Source organism: Prenolepis imparis, unplaced genomic scaffold (assembly GCF_030444845.1).
Source record: "Prenolepis imparis isolate NDT839.2.m4 unplaced genomic scaffold, iyPreImpa1.0 SCAF_11, whole genome shotgun sequence".
In the NCBI taxonomy this organism is placed as follows: Eukaryota; Metazoa; Arthropoda; class Insecta; order Hymenoptera; family Formicidae; genus Prenolepis; species Prenolepis imparis.
In genome coordinates, this window is record NW_028141169.1 from 13,400,132 (window position 1) to 13,425,520 (window position 25,389).

Sequence of the window (25,389 nt, forward strand, 5' to 3'; positions counted from 1 at the left end):
TCTACAAAATAATGTTAACTAAAAAATTCTACAAAATAATTATATCAAAAAATGTGCCAAATAAATAAAAACGTATGTTTCATAAAAAATGTATTTTCTTTATTTTAAATATTTATAAAAATTACAATTAACCAAATATAAATGTATATTTTGCAGATTATTATCTGATATAAAATTTATCACAGAATTATCTTTGTATTTTTAAGAATGATGCATCTGCATAGTCAAAACAATTTAGACCCGGCATTGAAACGATTAAAATGACGAATAAAAACTTGACTTTTATTAAAGATTTGCCATATGTTAAACATTGTATATTATAATATTTTAATTTTGTCACTTAAATGATGATCATTATTTTCTTTTTTAAAAACTGAGAATTTTTTTACTTGAGAAGGTTGAGTCCTTTTTTGTAGTAAAGATTTTTAATTATTTTTAAGTGTTTGTTTCATATGTTCATAAGATAAAGATTGGACTCACAAAGATATTGCGAAATTATAAAATCGAAATTGCAAAAAAAACCGTAAATATCTTATATAATTAATTCTAAGGAATTTTTAATAATATCTGATCATAGAATATATTTAAAAATAACTGAAATTTAATTCATCAATTGATCTTAATTTATAAGTTCGATTTCTTTTCTCATGTAGAAACAAGGAAATGAAGGAAATATCTATATATTAGAATAATAATAGCATTGTGTGTTATTTCCATTGCATCAATATTTATTATATTTATAACGTTACATAATGTTACTTCAAAACGATTTAATTAATAATTTAACTTACTTATTAATTATAATTAAGTCCGATTAATTTTAATTAGTCTCAAATGTATTCCACCCTTTGGACTTAATATACTCTTAGACTCACTTACGTAGGATGTTTGCGTTTTATCACAAGTTTCGACTTTATAGTTTCGTAGTATCTTTATAATTATAATTTTTATCTGATAAATAGCGAAGCGATAAGCTAAAAATAAAAAATAATTATGTATTACAAGAAATATTTTTTGATTAAAATTATTTTTGTGTAAAAGCAAAACGAATAGAATTTGATGGAAATAAATCTGCACATTTCACTTTAATGCAATTTCTTGGTCCATCACCAAAAGGTAAATAATGCATCGCATGTCTGGTTTGTACTGCTTCGTCAGCAAACCTTTCTGGATCAAAAATATCTGGCTTCGGAAAAATATCCGGATCTCGATGAATCGCGAAAATCGAAATCCATATCCTCTGACCTTTTGGTATATTTACTGTGGTACCATCGAAAGTATAAATTGACGCTGATTTTCTGATAATCATTGTCCCTGGCGGATATTTTCGTAAAGACTCTGCATATATCAAAAACAGTGAAAGGAAAAACTATTTGAAGAGTTATTTATGAAATATATACATATATATTATATGTTATTTGGAAATAAATATATATATATTAAAAATTAATTTAGTAACAATAAAACTATTGATATTCTAATGGCGTTGATAAACAACAGCACATAATCTTTCTTTTATTGACTTTCTTCTTCGAATGACGTATCTTTGAAAACTTTGTCCAAATAATTCATCTTTTTTACATTCTCATATATTAAATTGCTCGTATTCTTAGTGTACTCTTCGTCAATTTCTTCACGTAATTTGTCTTGTATTTTCTGATTTAATGCTAATTCATAGAGCGCATGGCTCACGGCTGTCAATGCAGTTTCATAACTACCTTTGAAAAATACAAATGCTTACGAAGCTATCAAGCCTTCAGTCAATTCTGAAATGTAATACTTTATTTTTACGAATAATTCTATTTCTTGTCGAATATTAAAATTTATGTGAATAATTTACCTATATATATAAAGATTAATAATATATAATTAACTATATATTAATATATAATTAATATATTTTGTATATCCGCACAAATTCATAAACTTTTCCGTCTATAAAATTTGTATGATAAAAAATATTCATAAAGACAATCGTCACTTACTGATATCACCCAATTTATCTGGATGCTTTTTTAATTCGCTCAGTAGATCAATGAAATCGTTCCTAATGATATTATTCGTTTCTCTATAGTTCATGGTGCTTATAACAATGCGTGTGAAAAATGTGGTAAGCTCCGATCGTGGTAGGATATAATTGAACAGAGCCATGGCATGGTTTGCCTTATTTTAACTCGTAGAAAATTTTTCCAGGTTTTTGCGAAAATTAATTTTCCCATACTGCGAAATTCATCGCCTTCGTCCGAGAAAGCGTTCATCTCGACGCCGAAAACGCACTTACCGATTATATCTACTGAATACTTGCCCATCAATTCGCAACATTCTATCGGCTCGTTATTGTTTGTTATTTTGTCTACATATTGTACAAGATGATCGGCACATTCCGACATTAAAGAGAACATCTTTTTTAATTTACTAGAACAACACACAAGTGCGCGCAATGCGCGCACTATTCTTCGATTTTATATAAAAAAAAAGATATTTTTATATAAAGTTTGTTTCAACTTGATTAATATTTTTTTATAGAAATCAGCGGATTAAAGCGTTAATTTGTTAATTAAATTTTAAAATAATAGTATGTAATAGAAATTATAAAATAATATGTTTTAAATAAAATGTTATAGTACATTAAACTCGATTAATATTTTTTGACAGACATCAGCTGATAATAGTGCGCCGTATAGGGTCCTCGGTTTAAAATTATTAATTTTCAATATTTTAAAGGGAACCAAAAATTAATCATTCATATATTTTATCAGTACGTTGTCTGCACATTTTGATGGTACCATCAGCATACCAGCCTACAAACTTTTTGATCTAATATACGTAAAATAAATCCGCAGCGTAAGGGATATAAACATTTTAATTTCCAATTGTTTAAAGCGCGCCAAAAATTAATCGTTTATATATTACAATAGTATATTGCTTGCAAATTATTTTAGTACCATAAGCATATTAGCGTACAACTATTATAATCTAACAAAAGTAAAATTTATCCGCGGCTTAAAAATGTTAATTTTCAATTGTTTAAAGCGAGCCAAAAATTAATTTTGTATATATTTCAACTGTACATTATATGCACATTATGATGGTACCATCAGCATACCAGCGTACAAATTTTTTGGTCTAATATACGTAAAATGAATCCGCGCCGTATGGGATCCGCGGTTTAAAGATTTTAATTTTCAATTGTTTAAAGCGAGCCAAAAATTATTCTTTCATATATTTTAACATTACATTGACTGCACATTATGATGGTACCATCAGCATACCAGCGTACAAACTTTTTGATTTAATATACGTAAAATGAATCCGCGCCGTATGGGATCCGCGGTTTAAAAATTTTAATTTTCAATTGTTTAAAGCGAGCCAAAATTTAATCTTGTATATATTTTAACTGTACATTATATGCACATTATGATGGTACCATCAGCATACCAGCGTACAAACTTTTTGATCTAATATACATAAAATGAATCCGCGCCGTATGGGATCCGCGGTTTAAAAATTTTAATTTTCAATTGTTCAAAGCGAGCCAAAAATTATTCTTGTATATATTTCAACTGTAGATTATATGCACATTATGATGGTACCATCAGCATACCAGCGTACAAACTTTTTGATTTAATATACGTAAAATGAATCCGCGACGTATGGGATCCGCGGTTTAAAAATTATAATTCTCATTTGTTTAAAGCGAGCCAAAAATTATTCTTTCATATATTTTAACATTACATTGACTGCACATTATGATGGTACCATCAGCATACCAGCGTACAAACTTTTTGATCTAATATACGTAAAATGAATCCGCGCCGTATGGAATCCGCGGTTTAAGAATTTTAATTTTCGATTGTTTAAAGCGAGCCAAAAATTATTCTTTCATATATTTTAACATTACATTGACCGCACATTATGATGGTACCATCAGCATACCAGCGTACAAATTTTTTGGTCTAATATACGTAAAATGAATCCGCGCCGTATGGGATCAGCGGTTTAAAAATTTTAATTTTCAATTGTTTAAAGCGAGCCAAAAATTATTCTTTCATATATTTTAACATTACATTGACTGCACATTATGATGGTACCATCAGCATACCAGCGTACAAACTTTTTGATTTAATATACGTAAAATGAATCCGCGCCGTATGGGATCCGCGGTTTAAAAATTTTAATTTTCAATCGTTTAAAGTGAGCCAAAAATTAATATTATATATATTTTAACTGTACATTATATGCACATTATGATGGTACCATCAGCATACCAGCGTACAAACTTTTTGATCTAATATACATAAAATGAATCCGCGCCGTATGGGATCCGCGGTTTAAAAATTTTAATTTTCAATTGTTTAAAGCGAGCCAAAAATTATTCTTGTATATATTTCAACTGTAGATTATATGCACATTATGATGGTACCATCAGCATACCAGCGTACAAACTTTTTGATTTAATATACGTAAAATGAATCCGCGACGTATGGGATCCGCGGTTTAAAAATTATAATTCTCATTTGTTTAAAGCGAGCCAAAAATTATTCTTTCATATATTTTAACATTACATTGACTGCACATTATGATGGTACCATCAGCATACCAGCGTACAAATTTTTTGGTCTAATATACGTAAAATGAATCCGCGCCGTATGGGATCCGCGGTTAAACAATTTTAATTTTCAATTGTTTAAAGCAAGCCAAAAATTATTCTTTCATATATTTTAACATTACATTGACTGCACATTATGATGGTACCATCAGCATACCAGCGTACAAACTTTTTGATTTAATATACGTAAAATGATTCCGCACTGTATGGGATCCGCGGTTTAAAAATTTTAATTTTCAATTGTTTAAAGCGAGCCAAAAATTATTCTTTCATATATTTTAACATTACATTGACTGCACATTATGATGGTACCATCAGCATACCAGCGTACAAATTTTTTGGTCTAATATACGTAAAATGAATCCGCGCCGTATGGGTTCCGCGGTTTAAAAATTTTAATTGTCAATTGTTTAAAGCGAGCCAAAAATTATTCTTTCATATATTTTAACATTACATTAACTGCACATTATGATGGTACCATCAGCATACCAGCGTACAAACTATTTGATTTAATATACGTAAAATGAATCCGCGCCGTATGGGATCCGCGGTTTAAAAATTTTAATTTTCAATTGTTTAAAGCGAGCCAAAAATTAATCTTGTATATATTTTAACTGTACATTATATGCACATTATGATGGTACCATCAGCATACCAGCGTACAAACTTTTTGATCTAATATACATAAAATGAATACGCGCCGTATGGGATCCGCGGTTTAAAAATTTTAAATTTCAATTGTTTAAAGCGAGCCAAAAATTATTCTTGTATATATTTCAACTGTAGATTATATGCACATTATGATGGTACCATCAGCATACCAGCGTACAAACTTTTTGATCTAATATACGTAAAGTGAATCCGCGACGTATGGGATCCGCGGTTTAAAAATTATAATTCTCATTTGTTTAAAGCGAGCCAAAAATTATTCTTTCATATGTTTAACATTACATTGACTGCACATTATGATGGTACCATCAGCATACCAGCGTACAAACTTTTTGATCTAATATACGTAAAATGAATCCGCGCCGTATGGAATCCGCGGTTTAAGAATTTTAATTTTCATTTGTTTAAAGCGAGCCAAAAATTATTCTTTCATATATTTTAACATTACATTGACTGCACATTATGATGGTACCATCAGCATACCAGCGTACAAACTTTTTGATTTAATATACGTAAAATGAATCCGCGCCGTATGGGATCCGCGGTTTAAAAATTTTAATTTTCAATTGTTTAAAGCGAGCCAAAATTTAATCTTGTATATATTTTAACTGTACATTATATGCACATTATGATGGTACCATCAGCATACCAGCGTACAAACTTTTTGATCTAATATACATAAAATGAATCCGCGCCGTATGGGATCCGCGGTTTAAAAATTTTAATTTTCAATTGTTCAAAGCGAGCCAAAAATTATTCTTGTATATATTTCAACTGTAGATTATATGCACATTATGATGGTACCATCAGCATACCAGCGTACAAACTTTTTGATTTAATATACGTAAAATGAATCCGCGACGTATGGGATCCGCGGTTTAAAAATTATAATTCTCATTTGTTTAAAGCGAGCCAAAAATTATTCTTTCATATATTTTAACATTACATTGACTGCACATTATGATGGTACCATCAGCATACCAGCGTACAAACTTTTTGATCTAATATACGTAAAATGAATCCGCGCCGTATGGAATCCGCGGTTTAAGAATTTTAATTTTCGATTGTTTAAAGCGAGCCAAAAATTATTCTTTCATATATTTTAACATTACATTGACCGCACATTATGATGGTACCATCAGCATACCAGCGTACAAATTTTTTTGTCTAATATACGTAAAATGAATCCGCGCCGTATGGGATCAGCGGTTTAAAAATTTTAATTTTCAATTGTTTAAAGCGAGCCAAAAATTATTCTTTCATATATTTTAACATTACATTGACTGCACATTATGATGGTACCATCAGCATACCAGCGTACAAACTTTTTGATTTAATATACGTAAAATGAATCCGCGCCGTATGGGATCCGCGGTTTAAAAATTTTAATTTTCAATCGTTTAAAGTGAGCCAAAAATTAATATTATATATATTTTAACTGTACATTATATGCACATTATGATGGTACCATCAGCATACCAGCGTACAAACTTTTTGATCTAATATACATAAAATGAATCCGCGCCGTATGGGATCCGCGGTTTAAAAATTTTAATTTTCAATTGTTTAAAGCGAGCCAAAAATTATTCTTTCATATATTTTAACATTACATTGACTGCACATTATGATGGTACCATCAGCATACCAGCGTACAAATTTTTTGGTCTAATATACGTAAAATGAATCCGCGCCGTATGGGTTCCGCGGTTTAAAAATTTTAATTGTCAATTGTTTAAAGCGAGCCAAAAATTATTCTTTCATATATTTTAACATTACATTAACTGCACATTATGATGGTACCATCAGCATACCAGCGTACAAACTATTTGATTTAATATACGTAAAATGAATCCGCGCCGTATGGGATCCGCGGTTTAAAAATTTTAATTTTCAATTGTTTAAAGCGAGCCAAAAATTAATCTTGTATATATTTTAACTGTACATTATATGCACATTATGATGGTACCATCAGCATACCAGCGTACAAACTTTTTGATCTAATATACATAAAATGAATACGCGCCGTATGGGATCCGCGGTTTAAAAATTTTAAATTTCAATTGTTTAAAGCGAGCCAAAAATTATTCTTGTATATATTTCAACTGTAGATTATATGCACATTATGATGGTACCATTAGCATACCAGCGTACAAACTTTTTGATCTAATATACGTAAAGTGAATCCGCGACGTATGGGATCCGCGGTTTAAAAATTATAATTCTCATTTGTTTAAAGCGAGCCAAAAATTATTCTTTCATATGTTTAACATTACATTGACTGCACATTATGATGGTACCATCAGCATACCAGCGTACAAACTTTTTGATCTAATATACGTAAAATGAATCCGCGCCGTATGGAATCCGCGGTTTAAGAATTTTAATTTTCATTTGTTTAAAGCGAGCCAAAAATTATTCTTTCATATATTTTAACATTACATTGACTGCACATTATGATGGTACCATCAGCATACCAGCGTACAAATTTTTTGGTCTAATATACGTAAAATGAATCCGCGCCGTATGGGATCCGCGGTTTAAAGATTTTAATTTTCAATTGTTTAAAGCGAGCCAGAAATTATTCTTTCATATATTTTAACATTACATTGACTGCACATTATGATGGTACCATCAGCATACCAGCGTACAGACTTTTTGATCTAATATACGTAAAGTGAATCCGCGACGCATGGGATCCGCGGTTTAAAAATTATAATTCTCATTTGTTTAAAGCGAGCCAAAAATTATTCTTTCATATATTTTAACATTACATTGACTGCACATTATGATGGTACCATCAGCATACCAGCTTACAAACTTTTTGATCTAATATACGTAAAATGAATCCGCGCCGTATGGAATCCGCGGTTTAAGAATTTTAATTTTCATTCGTTCAAAGCGAGCCAAAAATTATTCTTTCATATATTTTAATATTACATTGACCGCACATTATGATGGTACCATCAGCATACCAGCGTACAAACTTTTTGATTTAATATACGTAAAATGATTCCGCACTGTATGGGATCCGCGGTTTAAAAATTTTAATTTTCAATTGTTTAAAGCGAGCCAAAAATTATTCTTTCATATATTTTAACATTACATTGACTGCACATTATGATGGTACCATCAGCATACCAGCGTACAAATTTTTTGGTCTAATATACGTAAAATGAATCCGCGCCGTAAGGGATCCGCGATTTAAAAATTTTAATTTTCAATTGTTTAAAGCGAGCCAAAAATTATTCTTTCATATATTTTAACATTACATTGACCGCACATTATGATGGTACCATCAGCATACCAGCGTACAAATTTTTTGGTCTAATATACGTAAAATGAATCCGCGCCGTATGGGATCCGCGGTTTAAAAATTTTAATTTTCAATTGTTTAAAGCGAGCCAAAAATTATTCTTTCATATATTTTAACATTACATTGACTGCACATTATGATGGTACCATCAGCATACCAGCGTATAAACTTTTTGATTTAATATACGTAAAATGAATCCGCGCCGTATGGGATCCGCGGTTTAAAAATTTTAATTTTCAATCGTTTAAAGCGAGCCAAAAATTAATCTTATATATATTTTAACTGTACATTATATGCACATTATGATGGTACCATCAGCATACCAGCGTACAAACTTTTTGATCTAATATACATAAAATGAATCCGCGCCGTATGGGATCCGCGGTTTAAAAATTTTAATTTTCAATTGTTTAAAGCGAGCCAAAAATTATTCTTGTAAATATTTCAACTGTAGATTATATGCACATTATGATGGTACCATCAGCATACCAGCGTACAAACTTTTTGATTTAATATACGTAAAATGAATCCGCGACGTATGGGATCCGCGGTTTAAAAATTATAATTCTCATTTGTTTAAAACGAGCCAAAAATTATTCTTTCATATATTTTAACATTACATTGACTGCACATTATGATGGTACCATCAGCATACCAGCGTACAAATTTTTTGGTCTAATATACGTAAAATGAATCCGCGCCGTATGGGATCCGCGGTTAAACAATTTTAATTTTCAATTGTTCAAAGCGAGCCAAAAATTATTCTTGTATATATTTCAACTGTAGATTATATGCACATTATGATGGTACCATCAGCATACCAGCGTACAAACTTTTTGATTTAATATACGTAAAATGAATCCGCGACGTATGGGATCCGCGGTTTAAAAATTATAATTCTCATTTGTTTAAAGCGAGCCAAAAATTATTCTTTCATATATTTTAACATTACATTGACTGCACATTATGATGGTACCATCAGCATACCAGCGTACAAACTTTTTGATCTAATATACGTAAAATGAATCCGCGCCGTATGGAATCCGCGGTTTAAGAATTTTAATTTTCGATTGTTTAAAGCGAGCCAAAAATTATTCTTTCATATATTTTAACATTACATTGACCGCACATTATGATGGTACCATCAGCATACCAGCGTACAAATTTTTTGGTCTAATATACGTAAAATGAATCCGCGCCGTATGGGTTCCGCGGTTTAAAAATTTTAATTGTCAATTGTTTAAAGCGAGCCAAAAATTATTCTTTCATATATTTTAACATTACATTAACTGCACATTATGATGGTACCATCAGCATACCAGCGTACAAACTATTTGATTTAATATACGTAAAATGAATCCGCGCCGTATGGGATCCGCGGTTTAAAAATTTTAATTTTCAATTGTTTAAAGCGAGCCAAAAATTAATCTTGTATATATTTTAACTGTACATTATATGCACATTATGATGGTACCATCAGCATACCAGCGTACAAACTTTTTGATCTAATATACATAAAATGAATACGCGCCGTATGGGATCCGCGGTTTAAAAATTTTAAATTTCAATTGTTTAAAGCGAGCCAAAAATTATTCTTGTATATATTTCAACTGTAGATTATATGCACATTATGATGGTACCATTAGCATACCAGCGTACAAACTTTTTGATCTAATATACGTAAAGTGAATCCGCGACGTATGGGATCCGCGGTTTAAAAATTATAATTCTCATTTGTTTAAAGCGAGCCAAAAATTATTCTTTCATATGTTTAACATTACATTGACTGCACATTATGATGGTACCATCAGCATACCAGCGTACAAACTTTTTGATCTAATATACGTAAAATGAATCCGCGCCGTATGGAATCCGCGGTTTAAGAATTTTAATTTTCATTTGTTTAAAGCGAGCCAAAAATTATTCTTTCATATATTTTAACATTACATTGACTGCACATTATGATGGTACCATCAGCATACCAGCGTACAAATTTTTTGGTCTAATATACGTAAAATGAATCCGCGCCGTATGGGATCCGCGGTTTAAAGATTTTAATTTTCAATTGTTTAAAGCGAGCCAGAAATTATTCTTTCATATATTTTAACATTACATTGACTGCACATTATGATGGTACCATCAGCATACCAGCGTACAAACTTTTTGATCTAATATACATAAAATGAATACGCGCCGTATGGGATCCGCGGTTTAAAAATTTTAAATTTCAATTGTTTAAAGCGAGCCAAAAATTATTCTTGTATATATTTCAACTGTAGATTATATGCACATTATGATGGTACCATCAGCATACCAGCGTACAAACTTTTTGATCTAATATACGTAAAGTGAATCCGCGACGTATGGGATCCGCGGTTTAAAAATTATAATTCTCATTTGTTTAAAGCGAGCCAAAAATTATTCTTTCATATGTTTAACATTACATTGACTGCACATTATGATGGTACCATCAGCATACCAGCGTACAAACTTTTTGATCTAATATACGTAAAATGAATCCGCGCCGTATGGAATCCGCGGTTTAAGAATTTTAATTTTCATTTGTTTAAAGCGAGCCAAAAATTATTCTTTCATATATTTTAACATTACATTGACTGCACATTATGATGGTACCATCAGCATACCAGCGTACAAACTTTTTGATTTAATATACGTAAAATGAATCCGCGCCGTATGGGATCCGCGGTTTAAAAATTTTAATTTTCAATTGTTTAAAGCGAGCCAAAATTTAATCTTGTATATATTTTAACTGTACATTATATGCACATTATGATGGTACCATCAGCATACCAGCGTACAAACTTTTTGATCTAATATACATAAAATGAATCCGCGCCGTATGGGATCCGCGGTTTAAAAATTTTAATTTTCAATTGTTCAAAGCGAGCCAAAAATTATTCTTGTATATATTTCAACTGTAGATTATATGCACATTATGATGGTACCATCAGCATACCAGCGTACAAACTTTTTGATTTAATATACGTAAAATGAATCCGCGACGTATGGGATCCGCGGTTTAAAAATTATAATTCTCATTTGTTTAAAGCGAGCCAAAAATTATTCTTTCATATATTTTAACATTACATTGACTGCACATTATGATGGTACCATCAGCATACCAGCGTACAAACTTTTTGATCTAATATACGTAAAATGAATCCGCGCCGTATGGAATCCGCGGTTTAAGAATTTTAATTTTCGATTGTTTAAAGCGAGCCAAAAATTATTCTTTCATATATTTTAACATTACATTGACCGCACATTATGATGGTACCATCAGCATACCAGCGTACAAATTTTTTTGTCTAATATACGTAAAATGAATCCGCGCCGTATGGGATCAGCGGTTTAAAAATTTTAATTTTCAATTGTTTAAAGCGAGCCAAAAATTATTCTTTCATATATTTTAACATTACATTGACTGCACATTATGATGGTACCATCAGCATACCAGCGTACAAACTTTTTGATTTAATATACGTAAAATGAATCCGCGCCGTATGGGATCCGCGGTTTAAAAATTTTAATTTTCAATCGTTTAAAGTGAGCCAAAAATTAATATTATATATATTTTAACTGTACATTATATGCACATTATGATGGTACCATCAGCATACCAGCGTACAAACTTTTTGATCTAATATACATAAAATGAATCCGCGCCGTATGGGATCCGCGGTTTAAAAATTTTAATTTTCAATTGTTTAAAGCGAGCCAAAAATTATTCTTGTATATATTTCAACTGTAGATTATATGCACATTATGATGGTACCATCAGCATACCAGCGTACAAACTTTTTGATTTAATATACGTAAAATGAATCCGCGACGTATGGGATCCGCGGTTTAAAAATTATAATTCTCATTTGTTTAAAGCGAGCCAAAAATTATTCTTTCATATATTTTAACATTACATTGACTGCACATTATGATGGTACCATCAGCATACCAGCGTACAAATTTTTTGGTCTAATATACGTAAAATGAATCCGCGCCGTATGGGATCCGCGGTTAAACAATTTTAATTTTCAATTGTTTAAAGCAAGCCAAAAATTATTCTTTCATATATTTTAACATTACATTGACTGCACATTATGATGGTACCATCAGCATACCAGCGTACAAACTTTTTGATTTAATATACGTAAAATGATTCCGCGCCGTATGGGTTCCGCGGTTTAAAAATTTTAATTGTCAATTGTTTAAAGCGAGCCAAAAATTATTCTTTCATATATTTTAACATTACATTAACTGCACATTATGATGGTACCATCAGCATACCAGCGTACAAACTATTTGATTTAATATACGTAAAATGAATCCGCGCCGTATGGGATCCGCGGTTTAAAAATTTTAATTTTCAATTGTTTAAAGCGAGCCAAAAATTAATCTTGTATATATTTTAACTGTACATTATATGCACATTATGATGGTACCATCAGCATACCAGCGTACAAACTTTTTGATCTAATATACATAAAATGAATACGCGCCGTATGGGATCCGCGGTTTAAAAATTTTAAATTTCAATTGTTTAAAGCGAGCCAAAAATTATTCTTAAATATATTTCAACTGTAGATTATATGCACATTATGATGGTACCATTAGCATACCAGCGTACAAACTTTTTGATCTAATATACGTAAAGTGAATCCGCGACGTATGGGATCCGCGGTTTAAAAATTATAATTCTCATTTGTTTAAAGCGAGCCAAAAATTATTCTTTCATATGTTTAACATTACATTGACTGCACATTATGATGGTACCATCAGCATACCAGCGTACAAACTTTTTGATCTAATATACGTAAAATGAATCCGCGCCGTATGGAATCCGCGGTTTAAGAATTTTAATTTTTATTTGTTTAAAGCGAGCCAAAAATTATTCTTTCATATATTTTAACATTACATTGACTGCACATTATGATGGTACCATCAGCATACCAGCGTACAAATTTTTTGGTCTAATATACGTAAAATGAATCCGCGCCGTATGGGATCCGCGGTTTAAAGATTTTAATTTTCAATTGTTTAAAGCGAGCCAGAAATTATTCTTTCATATATTTTAACATTACATTGACTGCACATTATGATGGTACCATCAGCATACCAGCGTACAGACTTTTTGATCTAATATACGTAAAGTGAATCCGCGACGCATGGGATCCGCGGTTTAAAAATTATAATTCTCATTTGTTTAAAGCGAGCCAAAAATTATTCTTTCATATATTTTAACATTACATTGACTGCACATTATGATGGTACCATCAGCATACCAGCTTACAAACTTTTTGATCTAATATACGTAAAATGAATCCGCGCCGTATGGAATCCGCGGTTTAAGAATTTTAATTTTCATTCGTTCAAAGCGAGCCAAAAATTATTCTTTCATATATTTTAATATTACATTGACCGCACATTATGATGGTACCATCAGCATACCAGCGAACAAACTTTTTGATTTAATATACGTAAAATGATTCCGCACTGTATGGGATCCGCGGTTTAAAAATTATAATTCTCATTTGTTTAAAGCGAGCCAAAAATTATTCTTTCATATATTTTAACATTACATTGACTGCACATTATGATGGTACCATCAGCATACCAGCGTACAAACTTTTTGATCTAATATACGTAAAATGAATCCGCGCCGTATGGAATCCGCGGTTTAAGAATTTTAATTTTCGATTGTTTAAAGCGAGCCAAAAATTATTCTTTCATATATTTTAACATTACATTGACCGCACATTATGATGGTACCATCAGCATACCAGCGTACAAATTTTTTTGTCTAATATACGTAAAATGAATCCGCGCCGTATGGGATCAGCGGTTTAAAAATTTTAATTTTCAATTGTTTAAAGCGAGCCAAAAATTATTCTTTCATATATTTTAACATTACATTGACTGCACATTATGATGGTACCATCAGCATACCAGCGTACAAACTTTTTGATTTAATATACGTAAAATGAATCCGCGCCGTATGGGATCCGCGGTTTAAAAATTTTAATTTTCAATCGTTTAAAGTGAGCCAAAAATTAATATTATATATATTTTAACTGTACATTATATGCACATTATGATGGTACCATCAGCATACCAGCGTACAAACTTTTTGATCTAATATACATAAAATGAATCCGCGCCGTATGGGATCCGCGGTTTAAAAATTTTAATTTTCAATTGTTTAAAGCGAGCCAAAAATTATTCTTGTATATATTTCAACTGTAGATTATATGCACATTATGATGGTACCATCAGCATACCAGCGTACAAACTTTTTGATTTAATATACGTAAAATGAATCCGCGACGTATGGGATCCGCGGTTTAAAAATTATAATTCTCATTTGTTTAAAGCGAGCCAAAAATTATTCTTTCATATATTTTAACATTACATTGACTGCACATTATGATGGTACCATCAGCATACCAGCGTACAAATTTTTTGGTCTAATATACGTAAAATGAATCCGCGCCGTATGGGATCCGCGGTTAAACAATTTTAATTTTCAATTGTTTAAAGCAAGCCAAAAATTATTCTTTCATATATTTTAACATTACATTGACTGCACATTATGATGGTACCATCAGCATACCAGCGTACAAACTTTTTGATTTAATATACGTAAAATGAATCCGCGACGTATGGGATCCGCGGTTTAAAAATTATAATTCTCATTTGTTTAAAGCGAGCCAAAAATTATTCTTTCATATATTTTAACATTACATTGACTGCACATTATGATGGTACCATCAGCATACCAGCGTACAAACTTTTTGATCTAATATACGTAAAATGAATCCGCGCCGTATGGAATCCGCGGTTTAAGAATTTTAATTTTCGATTGTTTAAAGCGAGCCAAAAATTATTCTTTCATATATTTTAACATTACATTGACCGCACATTATGATGGTACCATCAGCATACCAGCGTACAAATTTTTTTGTCTAATATACGTAAAATGAATCCGCGCCGTATGGGATCAGCGGTTTAAAAATTTTAATTTTCAATTGTTTGAAGCGAGCCAAAAATTATTCTTTCATATATTTTAACATTACATTGACTGCACATTATGATGGTACCATCAGCATACCAGCGTACAAACTTTTTGATTTAATATACGTAAAATGAATCCGCGCCGTATGGGATCCGCGGTTTAAAAATTTTAATTTTCAATGGTTTAAAGTGAGCCAAAAATTAATATTATATATATTTTAACTGTACATTATATGCACATTATGATGGTACCATCAGCATACCAGCGTACAAACTTTTTGATCTAATATACATAAAATGAATCCGCGCCGTATGGGATCCGCGGTTTAAAAATTTTAATTTTCAATTGTTTAAAGCGAGCCAAAAATTATTCTTGTATATATTTCAACTGTAGATTATATGCACATTATGATGGTACCATCAGCATACCAGCGTACAAACTTTTTGATTTAATATACGTAAAATGAATCCGCGACGTATGGGATCCGCGGTTTAAAAATTATAATTCTCATTTGTTTAAAGCGAGCCAAAAATTATTCTTTCATATATTTTAACATTACATTGACTGCACATTATGATGGTACCATCAGCATACCAGCGTACAAATTTTTTGGTCTAATATACGTAAAATGAATCCGCGCCGTATGGGATCCGCGGTTAAACAATTTTAATTTTCAATTGTTTAAAGCAAGCCAAAAATTATTCTTTCATATATTTTAACATTACATTGACTGCACATTATGATGGTACCATCAGCATACCAGCGTACAAACTTTTTGATTTAATATACGTAAAATGATTCCGCACTCTATGGGATCCGCGGTTTAAAAATTTTAATTTTCAATTGTTTAAAGCGAGCCAAAAATTATTCTTTCATATATTTTAACATTACATTGACTGCACATTATGATGGTACCATCAGCATACCAGCGTACAAATTTTTTGGTCTAATATACGTAAAATGAATCCGCGCCGTATGGGTTCCGCGGTTTAAAAATTTTAATTGTCAATTGTTTAAAGCGAGCCAAAAATTATTCTTTCATATATTTTAACATTACATTAACTGCACATTATGATGGTACCATCAGCATACCAGCGTACAAACTATTTGATTTAATATACGTAAAATGAATCCGCGCCGTATGGGATCCGCGGTTTAAAAATTTTAATTTTCAATTGTTTAAAGCGAGCCAAAAATTAATCTTGTATATATTTTAACTGTACATTATATGCACATTATGATGGTACCATCAGCATACCAGCGTACAAACTTTTTGATCTAATATACATAAAATGAATACGCGCCGTATGGGATCCGCGGTTTAAAAATTTTAAATTTCAATTGTTTAAAGCGAGCCAAAAATTATTCTTGTATATATTTCAACTGTAGATTATATGCACATTATGATGGTACCATTAGCATACCAGCGTACAAACTTTTTGATCTAATATACGTAAAGTGAATCCGCGACGTATGGGATCCGCGGTTTAAAAATTATAATTCTCATTTGTTTAAAGCGAGCCAAAAATTATTCTTTCATATGTTTAACATTACATTGACTGCACATTATGATGGTACCATCAGCATACCAGCGTACAAACTTTTTGATCTAATATACGTAAAATGAATCCGCGCCGTATGGAATCCGCGGTTTAAGAATTTTAATTTTCATTTGTTTAAAGCGAGCCAAAAATTATTCTTTCATATATTTTAACATTACATTGACTGCACATTATGATGGTACCATCAGCATACCAGCGTACAAATTTTTTGGTCTAATATACGTAAAATGAATCCGCGCCGTATGGGATCCGCGGTTTAAAGATTTTAATTTTCAATTGTTTAAAGCGAGCCAGAAATTATTCTTTCATATATTTTAACATTACATTGACTGCACATTATGATGGTACCATCAGCATACCAGCGTACAAATTTTTTGGTCTAATATACGTAAAATGAATCCGCGCCGTATGGGTTCCGCGGTTTAAAAATTTTAATTGTCAATTGTTTAAAGCGAGCCAAAAATTATTCTTTCATATATTTTAACATTACATTAACTGCACATTATGATGGTACCATCAGCATACCAGCGTACAAACTATTTGATTTAATATACGTAAAATGAATCCGCGCCGTATGGGATCCGCGGTTTAAAAATTTTAATTTTCAATTGTTTAAAGCGAGCCAAAAATTAATCTTGTATATATTTTAACTGTACATTATATGCACATTATGATGGTACCATCAGCATACCAGCGTACAAACTTTTTGATCTAATATACATAAAATGAATACGCGCCGTATGGGATCCGCGGTTTAAAAATTTTAAATTTCAATTGTTTAAAGCGAGCCAAAAATTATTCTTGTATATATTTCAACTGTAGATTATATGCACATTATGATGGTACCATCAGCATACCAGCGTACAAACTTTTTGATCTAATATACGTAAAGTGAATCCGCGACGTATGGGATCCGCGGTTTAAAAATTATAATTCTCATTTGTTTAAAGCGAGCCAAAAATTATTCTTTCATATGTTTAACATTACATTGACTGCACATTATGATGGTACCATCAGCATACCAGCGTACAAACTTTTTGATCTAATATACGTAAAATGAATCCGCGCCGTATGGAATCCGCGGTTTAAGAATTTTAATTTTCATTTGTTTAAAGCGAGCCAAAAATTATTCTTTCATATATTTTAACATTACATTGACTGCACATTATGATGGTACCATCAGCATACCAGCGTACAAACTTTTTGATTTAATATACGTAAAATGAATCCGCGCCGTATGGGATCCGCGGTTTAAAAATTTTAATTTTCAATTGTTTAAAGCGAGCCAAAATTTAATCTTGTATATATTTTAACTGTACATTATATGCACATTATGATGGTACCATCAGCATACCAGCGTACAAACTTTTTGATCTAATATACATAAAATGAATCCGCGCCGTATGGGATCCGCGGTTTAAAAATTTTAATTTTCAATTGTTTAAAGCGAGCCAAAAATTATTCTTGTATATATTTCAACTGTAGATTATATGCACATTATGATGGTACCATCAGCATACCAGCGTACAAACTTTTTGATTTAATATACGTAAAATGAATCCGCGACGTATGGGATCCGCGGTTTAAAAATTATAATTCTCATTTGTTTAAAGCGAGCCAAAAATTATTCTTTCATATATTTTAACATTACATTGACTGCACATTATGATGGTACCATCAGCATACCAGCGTACAAACTTTTTGATCTAATATACGTAAAATGAATCCGCGCCGTATGGAATCCGCGGTTTAAGAATTTTAATTTTCGATTGTTTAAAGCGAGCCAAAAATTATTCTTTCATATATTTTAACATTACATTGACCGCACATTATGATGGTACCATCAGCATACCAGCGTACAAATTTTTTTGTCTAATATACGTAAAATGAATCCGCGTCGTATGGGATCAGCGGTTTAAAAATTTTAATTTTCAATTGTTTAAAGCGAGCCAAAAATTATTCTTTCATATATTTTAACATTACATTGACTGCACATTATGATGGTACCATCAGCATACCAGCGTACAAACTTTTTGATTTAATATACGTAAAATGAATCCGCGCCGTATGGGATCCGCGGTTTAAAAATTTTAATTTTCAATCGTTTAAAGTGAGCCAAAAATTAATATTATATATATTTTAACTGTACATTATATGCACATTATGATGGTACCATCAGCATACCAGCGTACAAACTTTTTGATCTAATATACATAAAATGAATCCGCGCCGTATGGGATCCGCGGTTTAAAAATTTTAATTTTCAATTGTTTAAAGCGAGCCAAAAATTATTCTTGTATATATTTCAACTGTAGATTATATGCACATTATGATGGTACCATCAGCATACCAGCGTACAAACTTTTTGATTTAATATACGTAAAATGAATCCGCGACGTATGGGATCCGCGGTTTAAAAATTATAATTCTCATTTGTTTAAAGCGAGCCAAAAATTATTCTTTCATATATTTTAACATTACATTGACTGCACATTATGATGGTACCATCAGCATACCAGCGTACAAATTTTTTGGTCTAATATACGTAAAATGAATCCGCGCCGTATGGGATCCGCGGTTAAACAATTTTAATTTTCAATTGTTTAAAGCAAGCCAAAAATTATTCTTTCATATATTTTAACATTACATTGACTGCACATTATGATGGTACCATCAGCATACCAGCGTACAAATTTTTTGGTCTAATATACGTAAAATGAATCCGCGCCGTATGGGATCCGCGGTTAAACAATTTTAATTTTCAATTGTTTAAAGCAAGCCAAAAATTATTCTTTCATATATTTTAACATTACATTGACTGCACATTATGATGGTACCATCAGCATACCAGCGTACAAACTTTTTGATTTAATATACGTAAAATGATTCCGCACTGTATGGGATCCGCGGTTTAAAAATTTTAATTTTCAATTGTTTAAAGCGAGCCAAAAATTATTCTTTCATATATTTTAACATTACATTGACTGCACATTATGATGGTACCATCAGCATACCAGCGTACAAACTTTTCGATCTAACAAGCGCGCGCTACGCGCGCGCCATGTATTGATTTGATATAAAAAGCTTGATATTTATATATAACATTTGTTTTAACCTGTTTAATATTTTTTGACAGAAATCATCTTATTATAGCGTCAATTTGCTAAATACATTTTAAAATGAAAATATGTTACAAAATAATAAAATAATAATATTTTACATAAAGAATTTTCTTTTAGAATTTGATTTAAAATTTAATACTTTGAAGAGACTTTTAAAACACGTTCAAATAAAATGTTTTACGACTTACACAGGCCTTAATTTTCGCAAAAAACGTTTAAACTTTGAATTCAAAAAGTAAGGTTTGTGTAAGTCGTAGAACATTTTCTGAGGACTCATTTTGTTTGTCTTGAAGAAATCTTTAAAAGATCGTTAAAAGTTCGTCTTGTAGAGATCTTTAAAAGAACGTTTAAACTTGAAAAGGTTAAGGCCTCTATAAACCCCAGAACATTTTCTGTCATCTCATTTTGTAGGTTTTGAAGAAATCTTTTAAAAATCTCTTCTATAATGCCTAGAACAGAAAATGTTCTATTACTCTTTATAGAGTCCTTAATCTTTTCAAGTTTAAACGTTTATCGGGCAAATTCAGCAAACTATAAAATTAAAATAGCATTATGTTGTGAATAATATGTTGTAATACCTTATCCTCGATTAATATTTTTGTTACAGAAATCAGCTGATTAAAACGTTAATTTGCTAATTAATTTTTAAAATAAGTATATATATTATAACATTTAAAATAATAATGTTTTAAATAATGTATATTATAATTCCTTAAACTCGATTAATATTTATGACAGCTATCAGCTGATTTCTGTCAAAAAATATTAATCGCCGATAAAGCATTATAACATATTATTTATAAAATTATTATTTTAATTTTTATAACATATTTTTATTACATTTTTAAAAATGCACAATACTTAATTAAAGCATTTCTCAAAATATCAATGTTTTAAGAGAATATAAAATATAAAATTCAAAATATAAAATTATATAATATAATATAATAATATAATAATATAATATAATAATATATAATAATATAATAATAGGCTCAGTTATATTCGAATAAAGGATTAAAGGAATATGCTAATAAGAGCCGGTGCGTTGGAAATACAAGAAAATAATATAAATTAAAGTAACTTGCTACAAACTATTTGCGTAATTAATTTCCTGCTTTGAAAGCAAATCAATCTACTGCAATATATTATTCTTATATCTCTACTGATTGCAAAGAGCACAAGTACCTGTATTTTATGTACATTACAGATGTTTTCACACTCTTGTTTTTACCTTAGTCTGAAATCACTACCTGAATACCTAAAGGTCTTGGGGTTTTTCCAACTATAAAATTTTCGCATGATGTCATGCGTACAAAAGAAAAAAGAAATTAGAAAACTAGAAAAGAACACACTTTTCGTTCAAATATGCGCTTTAAAAAAAAAAGAAAAATAGTTGCAAAATAGCAGAATATATTACGGTTTCAGATTCTAAAATAAAAACATATTTAATCTTAATTCAGCCAGTAATGCTAGACAAACAAATTTGTCTTGATGTAGCAAACAAAAAAGCATCAGTTTCAAATTCTCTCATAGTTTTTCATGCATATATGTATATATATTTTATAGCTATCGGGAATATCGTTAAATACATGTGAGAGAAATAACACGTGTTAAATAAATAATAAACTTTGACATATATGCTATTATTATATAAAATAAGACAAAATAATTATTATACCTAATTATTTGTTTTTTTTTCATCTACAGTAGACGAATATCACTGTATATCAATTGCTTTAATAAACCATTTTATAATAAACCATTTTAATAAAAATAATTGATTTAATAATCCATTTTAATTTTTTAACAAAGTTGGCAAATTCCACTGCTATGTATACACAGATTGCTAAAAAAAATTCAAGTAAAACTTTGAGATTTTTAATAGATATATACAAAAAAGAATAAAAAAATACTTAGCGAATATTAAAACTTTACCAAGAATAGATCAAGAAGAATATGTCAAGAACATAATAAAATATATATACGAAACGGTGTTTATTACCTGAGAGACCTTCGAATTTCTAAGAAATCTTTTCGTTTTTAAAAAAGAGAAAGTTTCTTTAAGAGAAAATTACATTCGAAACGTTATGTACAGTATCGTATGATTGGCTGACATTTCTTGAAAGCTATAACAAAATAATGTAGAAAATATTTGACAATGTATTTTTTATCTATAAGAATAATCCATTTTATTGGATTTTTATTCTAACCCTGACCTATATAATTATTTTTTATTTTAAATTATTTCCAACTGAATTAATTTTTTATTCTAACTTAATTTGACCTTTCATCATTTTACCCATTACTCAAAGTTATGTTACTCACATATGGAACGCGGATGATAAAATTCGTCTCTAAAAAAATCGCAATTTTAAATAATTCTAATTTATTTGTCAATATTTCAATTTTACACAAATGATGGAAAAGATTTTATTGTTAGTGAGTCTGAAAAATAAATCATCATTTTTACTTCATTGTAGAAATTTAGAAAACAGTACAAACCTTAAAGTTGTTGATTTATTATCATCCCCATAACGCTATCTTATTATGTCAAAGACATAATAAAATATATATATACGAAACGGTGTTTATTACCTGAGAGACCCTTCGAATTTTTAAGAAATCTTTTCGTTTTTAAAAAAAAGAAAGTTTCTTTAAGAGAAAACTACATTCAAAACGTTATATAAAGTGTGTCTCTGAACTCAGTGCCAAATTTGGTATAGCGACTTTAGTATATAAAAATAAATTGAAAATATCTAATAAATATATGTCCGAATCCGAATGGTTTCAGAATTATAAAGGATAAAAGTTGCTTTCGTAAAAAGACATAAATTAAAATAAATGTTTAATGTTCATTATTCTGCTTAAAACTTTACAAAAGCTGTTCAAAAATTCCTCCGTAGACTTCGATACATTTTCTAGCACAACTTAATAAATTCTATCGAGTTTTTTGAAAAATGTCATCCGCGAAACTCCAAACATTTTTCAAAAAATTTGAAACAATTTATTAATTTAATTTTATTTTTATTAAATTAGTATCAATATCGAGATTATATAGCAAGGAAAATGAGTTTGCTTTTACAAATACTTGCATAAATGCTACTGACTGTCTCTACGCAGATAAGATTTTATATAAAATATTATAAAAACATTACATAATACGCAAGCAGTCTAATGACATTACTTCGCATGAAATCTGCTGCAAATCTACTGCAGATGACGAAAATGAACGTTATTAAGAAACCTAAAAAAAAAATTCGATCTTCTTTATCAATTTTTTAATTTCTACAAATATTGAGAAAGATTTTAGTAAGTCTGAAAAAATAAGTAAAATGGAAAAGCTTTAAATAAATTGAACTACCTACTACTGTTATTTTATATGTCATCTCCTTATCCCATTATGCTAAGGGCATACATAACGGCTGGTATGAGATACCTGAGAAATCCTTCAAATTTCTAAGAAGTTTTTTTGTTTGTCCGAACAAGAAAAAGTTTATTTGTTCATCACATTAATCTTTTCAATACCGGGTCTAAATCGATTTGATTATATAGATAATAACATCATTCTTAAAAATACAAAGTGATTCGGTAATAAATTTTATATTAGATAATTATTTACAAAAATTAATACATTATTTATACTTGGCTAAATAACTTTGATTTTGTTAGCGGTATTTGATGTAGTGAGATGTCCGTGGAATAAGTCACCAGTATATGTATTATGTTATTATTTTCGTGTCGGATCATTGTCGTGTTTTCGTGTATGCTTATCTGTCCGTTGCCTCGATTTTATTGTATACCTTTGACGAAATGTGCCATGCCGTGATTGGCTTCATTTGAAAGGATAAGCGTTTTAACTGACAATGAGTGTTTATAAACGGCGACCGCTCGGTCGAGCGCGTCTCTCTCTCTGAGAATTTACAAGAGTAACATTAATAAAGAGTTTATACGATTTCTGAGAATTAGAAAGAGTTAAGAGTTTCAATAGAATATACATATCTCTCCTATCGACATCCTATCGACTACAATTTTATATTTATTTTTGAGTTATGCATATTTCTAAATATATTTATAAACTTTATTTTTAAATTTTGATTTTATGTGTATGTTTATTTTTAAATATTACTTTGTGTGCGTGAAGTGTCTTTTTAAAAAATACTTTTGCTAGAAAAAATTTTTACAAAAGAATTTTTGTATATTGCGCAAATGTGTGTGTGTGTGTGTGTGTGTGTGTGTGTGTGTGTGTGTGTGTGTGTGTGTGTGTGTGTGTGTGTGTGTGTGTGTGTGTGTGTGTGTGTGTGTGTGTGTGTGTGTGTGTGTGTGTGTGTGTGTGTGTGTGTGTGTGTGTGTGTGTGTGTGTGTGTGTGGGTAGGCGTGCATAATTTGCTATCTCAATGAATATGCAATTCCGGCGATCATGTACAGCGCGACGGCTAATAAATCCGAGCTGCCGGCCTGTGCGTCGGCGCAAGCCCGCACGCGCTCGCTCTAGCGCGTCGTCAAACATCGCGCGCTCTCGCTCTAGCGCGTCGTCAAACATCGCTCGCTCGAAACACCGGCCGCTCGAATCATCGCGAGAAAACAAACGCGCGGAAAACAAACAGCTTTGTCCTCCGGCTTGCGAGAGAGTCCTTTATCGCTCCGTCACGAGAACAAAATTGATGATCTCATTTTGGTACTTTCTCGAAGGTCGGAAGGATAAAGCTGCCCGTTTAGCGCCGATCGCTCTCACTCGTCTTGACGTCGTTCGTACCGATAGATCGCAGTTCGCAAACAAGTCTCTTTTGTCATATCGCACTTCCGGCTGATAAATAAGCATCGCGCAACGATTGCACTTCTCGCAATCGCCGTGTATCAATCTCTGTACATTAACTGTAAATATAGTGCCGTTTCAAATATTCTTTTGTGTCGTTCGATTCTGTCTCTCTCGTACTGTCTCTCTCGCACTCGCGTCCGCGCACTACACCGCAATTCGCGCACTTAAACTGCACAGTATATAATATCAAATTTTTTTTATATACTTGGCGTATTTTTCTTTTATAAAGATTTATTGTGATTTGACCTTTCATCATCTTACTCAT

General features: G+C 30.9%; 1 pseudogene; it reads right to left on the minus strand.

Annotated features, from left to right (window-relative positions):
- Positions 1 to 804: 804 nt before the first annotated feature.
- Positions 805 to 25,389, minus strand: LOC145942973 (putative cytochrome P450 6a13; annotated as a pseudogene).